Source organism: Anomaloglossus baeobatrachus, chromosome 4 (assembly GCF_048569485.1).
Source record: "Anomaloglossus baeobatrachus isolate aAnoBae1 chromosome 4, aAnoBae1.hap1, whole genome shotgun sequence".
Lineage (NCBI taxonomy): Eukaryota > Metazoa > Chordata > Amphibia > Anura > Aromobatidae > Anomaloglossus > Anomaloglossus baeobatrachus.
The window spans coordinates 679070771-679076770 of NC_134356.1; the positions used below are offsets into that span (position 1 = coordinate 679070771).

Sequence of the window (6000 nt, forward strand, 5' to 3'; positions counted from 1 at the left end):
TTTGGGGGGTAAACTTCCCCCCCAACTGTGTTTCTCCAAGAATAAGACCTCCTCCAAAAATAAGCCCTAGTGCTTTTTTGGGGGGCAAAAAATATATAAGACAGTGTCTTATTTTTGGAAAAACACGGTACATGTGGCCACATTATGTTCTTTTTGTGATAAGATCTCTTACATGGGGGAGGCAGCTGCCCCTTTATAGGATGTCATGATGTTTACGTTTTGATGTGATGCCAGTAACTTCTCTCAGACATCTTCTCAAAGTTCATCCATTTCTCCCCCTTTAAAAAGTTTCTTCCGAACAAAAAAAATCTATTCCCCTCTTGTAATATTTTATTCCAAAGGAAACAACAAGTAATTTTCCTTAAGGGGTTGAGCAGTTTTAAAAAAAAATGTTTTCAAATTGCCCATTTATCCGATATGTACAGTACATGTGCGCTCCGGTCTCATCATCCAAACCCACCTGGTCACCGTGACATCGTGATATAGAAGGGATGGAAACAATCTTCTCTGTTTCGAAAACCCAAAAGACTAAAGAGCTTCAAGGACACAAAGGAAAAGGTAAAGAAGTGATGGAAAGTTTTAAAAATGTAAGTAAAGGTCTATTACAGAAATGTTTATTTCAATTACTTCAATCATATTATTTTTTTGTATGATTTACAGTCTTTTATACCAGAAAATCTTTGCAGCAAAAGTCAGGTAGCGTGGCCGAGCGGTCTAAGGCGCTGGATTTAGGCTCCAGTCTCTTCGGGGGCGTGGGTTCGAATCCCACCGCTGCCATCAGAATTTTAAGCACCGCTTTTATTTTTTTATTAGTTTTTGTTTTTTTTAAAATTTTATGATAACTGTTGAATTTATTAACCCCTTCACGACCGGCCGATTTTTCGCTTTCCGTTTTTTTTTTTGCCATTCTTTTTCTGAGAGACGTAACTTTTTTATTTTTCAGTCAATATGGTCATGTGAGGGCTCATTTTTTGTGGAACGAGCTGTACTTTTAAATGAAACCATCAGTTTTCCCATATAGTGTACTAGAAAATGGCAAAAAAATTCCAAATGCTGAAAAATTGCAAAAAAAGTGCGATAGCACTATGGTTTTTGAGATATGTTATTCACTGTGTTCACTATATGGTAAAACTGATGTGTGGGTGTGATGCCTCAGGTCAGTGCGAGTTCGTAGACACCAAACATGTATAGGTTTACTTTTATATAAGGGGTTAAAAAAAAATCGGAAGTTTGTCCGAAAAAAGTGGCGCACGTTTTACGCCATATTCCGTGACCCGTAGCGTTCTCATTTTTCGGGATCTTAGGCTCAATGATGGCTTATTTTTTGCGTCTCGAGCTGACGTTTTTAACGGTACCATTTTTGCGCAGATGCTACGTTTTGATCGCCTCTTATTGCATTTTGCGCAAAAGTTGTGGCGACAAAAAAACGTCGTTTTGGCGTTTGGAATTTTTTTGCCGCTACGCCGTTTACTGATCAGATTAACTGATTTTATATTTTGATAGATCGGGCGTTTCTGAACGCGGCGATACCAAATGTGTGTATATTTTTTATTTTTTTAACCCTTTAATTTTCAATGGGGCGAATGGGGGGTGATTTGAACTTTTAGGTTTTTTTGTTTTTTTTTAATTTTTTAAAACTTATTTTTTAACTTTTTTTTTTAATTTTACTAGTCCCCCTAGGGGGCTATTGCGATCAGCATTCCGATCGCTCTGCAGTATCTGCTGATCACAGCTGCAAGGCTGTAAACAGCAGATACGCTGTCTTTCTCTTTTGCTGTGCCCCGGGCACAGCGAAAGTGAAACTAAGTCAGGTGTAGTACAGGAGTCATCACATGACCCTGTGCTACCATGACAACTATCGGGAGTCACTTGACCGCGTCACGTGACTTCCGGTTTCGGCGGTAAGTAAAACTTTACCGCGATCGCGCTTATAATGGCGCTGTCATGTATTGACAGCGCCATATAAGGGGTTAATCGGCACGAGCAGATAACGATTCTGCTCGTGCCTAGCAGGCACACATCTCAGCTGTGAAAATCAGCTGAGATGTGTGCCGATCGCGGCATGCTGCCGCCGGAGGACCGCGGGCAGTAGCATTATGTCATTTAGGACGTAATTTTACGGCCCGCGGTCGATAAGGGGTTAAAGAAACTCTATTATACGCCTGCCCTTTATGTTTATCCATTAACACCATGTGTACTTGTACTGCTACCTGTGATCTAATTGTGTGTTGTCTTCTATATTTCTTGCTCTGTAGCCTTCCTTTTATAGATATATATATATATATATATATATATATTTATCTTTAAAAACTTTTTTTTTTCTCCTCAGTTAAGATTGCTCAGATTGCTGGATTTAATAGATAAGTGACAATATAGTAATAGTAAGAAAGGTGAGGTGAGGTGATAGGCCAGTCTAAAGAACACAATTCATCGAATTATCCAGGGTAGTGCATTCCAGAGAATTGGTGCAGCTTTGGAGAAGTCTTGGAGACGGGAGTGGGCGGTTTATATTACAGAGGATATTAATATAGGGATAAAATGTAAAAATTAAATGTTAAGATAAACTCAGATAGTTAAAAATATAATAATATTTATATAAATATAATAATATTTATGGGTTTAATATTTGTCTGTTTAATTTAAGAAGTAAGAAAAAAATAATTGGCCCGTACGGGGATCGAACCCGCGACCTTGGCCTTATTAGCACCACGCTCTAACCAACTGAGCTAACCGGCCTACTTGTTGTAAAAGTCTAAATTTGTTTGTAAAATTTGGGTGGTTGTTGTGTTTTGTTTTTTTTTTCTTTAAGTGATGTCTGATGAATTTATTAATGAAATTCTATTATATGGATGCCCATTATGTTTATCTTATAACATGATTCATACTTGTATCATTACTTATGATCTGAGCGTTTCCTGCCTTTTTGGATCTGTAGCCTTATTTTATATACCGTATTTTTCGCTTTATAAGACGCACCTGATTATAAGACGCACCCCCAAATTTGGTGAAGGAAAAGAGAATTATTTTTTTTTAATGTTAAATGGGGTCCATCTTATAATGCCAGTGTCCCTCAACAAATCATGGCAGGGACCTCTTGTTTCTTAACTCCGGGAAAGCTTGAGAAACTTATTATAAGAGGAGATTAACTAGTTAATATCAACACAGAGCCACTGATAAGACGGAGCTGCAGGTAAACCGGCCCTGTGTGACAGCAACTCAGCAGCAGAGAGATAATCACTAAAGTAAACAGTTGATCACCGCGCTGCCAGTGCACGTCTGGTGAAAGCCTGCAAAGAGCAAGACACTAAAATCCAGCTGAATGTCACACAGCCACACTAGTACCTATTTGTAATAACACAATAAACCATCCCAATACACCATAATGCTCAATTCCCAAACACTGATCTAGACTGCAGCACTTGCTCAGCACAGGGATAAAGAACCTAACCCAAACAATTACCTTTTATAACTCTGCCTAGTGGATAAGCTCTGTGAGGCAGCTGCAGCATCTCAGGCCTCACATGCTGACTGGGTTCTGACACCTCTGTGTGCTCCTGGCTGCCAAGGGACCAAGTTACTGATAAGGCATTGCTGGGCATTTTAGAGCTCCCTCCCAGCCTGACCAGTGTCTCAGCCATAGAAATCTCTTGTTTTCCTGGACTTTTTGAGCCCTCCTCTTTATAGTGTGCCCTGTTATACTCGCATAGAAGCAATATGGCTCCTAAAAAAGCCCCAGCCTGAGGGCACCCAAATCTAATGCCAAGGACGGGAACATACAGAAATTCTTGGCTGAACCCCCGAACGCATCCCCGGCGGCCACACTGGTCCCTGAGGAATCCCTGGACCCACACTCCACTAAACCCCTGGCTTCCAATGCTCACTTCTCTGAAGCCTCTGATTCTGTACTGGGAGAGATTAAACACCTGCACTCCAGAATGTCCGAAATCCCTACTAAAATGGACATGGAGGGCTACATATCCCATCTTGAAAGTCTCTGCAGAGCTGAAATACAGGGACTCACCACCTCTATCTCACAGATTTCTGACAGAGTTACAGCTACAGAGTCGGCCGTTGCAGAAACAGTTGCTGCTCAGTCTGAATATGCTAAGACTCTAGATCTTCATGCGGACCAAATCTCTTCTCTCTTCAACCTAATGGAGGACTCCGAAAATAGGGACCACAGCAACAACATACGCATCAGGGGTCTCCCAGAAGTGACAGGACTGTCGGATCTTGCTTCTACATTACAAGGTCTACTGAATAATCTGCTGGACAGACCCCCTGAAGCAGTCATTATCTTCGATGGGGCCCATCGAGCCTTGAGGCCTAGATCTCTTGACCCCCAACAACCCAAGAGACGTTATATGTCGCCTTCACTACTATAATGAGAAGGAGGAGATCATGAAACAGGCCTGGCTCAAAGGCCCTCTTGACTTTGATGGGGCTGTGGTCCATATTATGGCGGATCTATCCAGGGCTACACTGGTCAAGCGTAGAGCACTACGACCCATCACAGAAGCTCTCAGGGAGAGGGAAATCCCCTATTCGTGGGGGTTCCCTTTCCAGTTGCAGGTCCGGCATCATAGAGGTCTTTTTACTCTCCGTGGCCCATCTGACCTGAGCTCCTTCCTGGAAGGACTGGAATTACCCACGATCTCAATTCCAGATTGGCCCTCTAATCCATATTTACCCTTCCACCGTGGTGAAATGAGACGTCGACCTTCATCTTCTCAAAGACCCCGGAACCGTGGTGTTGTGGGACCTCGCATGGCCGAGCAGTGACTTTGTACAGATGGTTCTCTTGGTCTGCTCCTCCGTGAGATATGTTCATGTTGTGGCTAGGACTGAGTACCTACGACCTGTGGGCTAACCCTTGCCCATCCGTTCATAATTGAACATTTGACTCTTCCTGGTATTTGTATACATAATGAGCATTATTTCGTTTTGGTAGGCTCTCCTTGTGCTCTCACACCCTCCCTCCTCCAGACTTTCCTTCTCTTGTCCCCCCTCCCCCTCTTCCCCCCCCCCCTTTCCTCTCTTTCCTCCCCTCCCCCATTCTCCCCCCCCCTTTCCTCTCTTCCCTCCCCTCCCCCCCTTCCTCTCTTCCCTCCCCTCCCCCCCTTCCTCCGCCCCCCCTTTTTTTTTTTTTTTTTCTTCCCTCTACTTCCCTTTGTCTGGGAGAGGGCCCTATTTTGATCTTGATCTGATTGTTTTGTTGTTGCAGTTACCAAATGTTTTAGCTAACGTATTCATATATTTTGTTGCTGTCTCCCTGGTGGAGTGTTTGTCTGGGGGTTACGGCGTTTCCGTTGCTAGACTCACCCCACTAGGGACACTTGTTTTTCAAGTGTGATTGTATTGACCCATCTTGGGCCTTTTACAGTCTTTTTTGCCTCGGCCTAGGAGCGAGGCCATAGCCTATACTCTTAGTAGGCTTTCCTCTAAGTTTTTCGGTCTCTACTTTTTCTTGCTTGTACTCCCTATTTTCTCTCTTACCTCGCCTTCTTCCTTTTTCTGCCTACCTCTCTCATCCCTCCCCCGACCCCCGCCTGTCTTACCCCTTTACCGCTTGGGACTCCCTACATTTTAGAAATCCAAGTTTTACTTAAACGGTACACACTATGGTCTCCTTGAAGTTTGCATCGCTGAATGTACAAGGGTTCAATACCCCGCAAAAGCGCAATCAGATCCTGCACGATATGCACAAAATGGGAGTCCAGGTACTCCTGCTACAGGAGACTCACTTTAAGTGTGGTCATGTGCCGGATATCCCCAACAAATACTACCCGCTTTGGCATCATGCCCCCAACCACTTGGCGAGATGAAAAGGGGTCAGTATTGCGCTACATAAAAATTTTCCATGCACGGTGACAGAGGTTAGCACTGATCCACACGGCAGATTCCTATTTGTCAAGTTAGTACTCTATAACCAAAAATACACAGTCGCTAATTTTTATCTTCCTAATAAAGGTCACACTGTTGCCGGGGCTAGGTTCCTGA

The 6000-nt window shown here is 43.1% G+C and overlaps 1 non-coding gene across 1 annotated transcript; it reads right to left on the bottom strand.

The window, feature by feature from the left end:
* Positions 1-2662: 2662 nt before the first annotated feature.
* Positions 2663-2736, bottom strand: TRNAI-AAU (transfer RNA isoleucine (anticodon AAU)). Its single transcript has one exon. It is a non-coding gene; the product is annotated as a tRNA-Ile (tRNA).
* Between the last annotated feature and the right edge of the window lie 3264 nt (positions 2737-6000).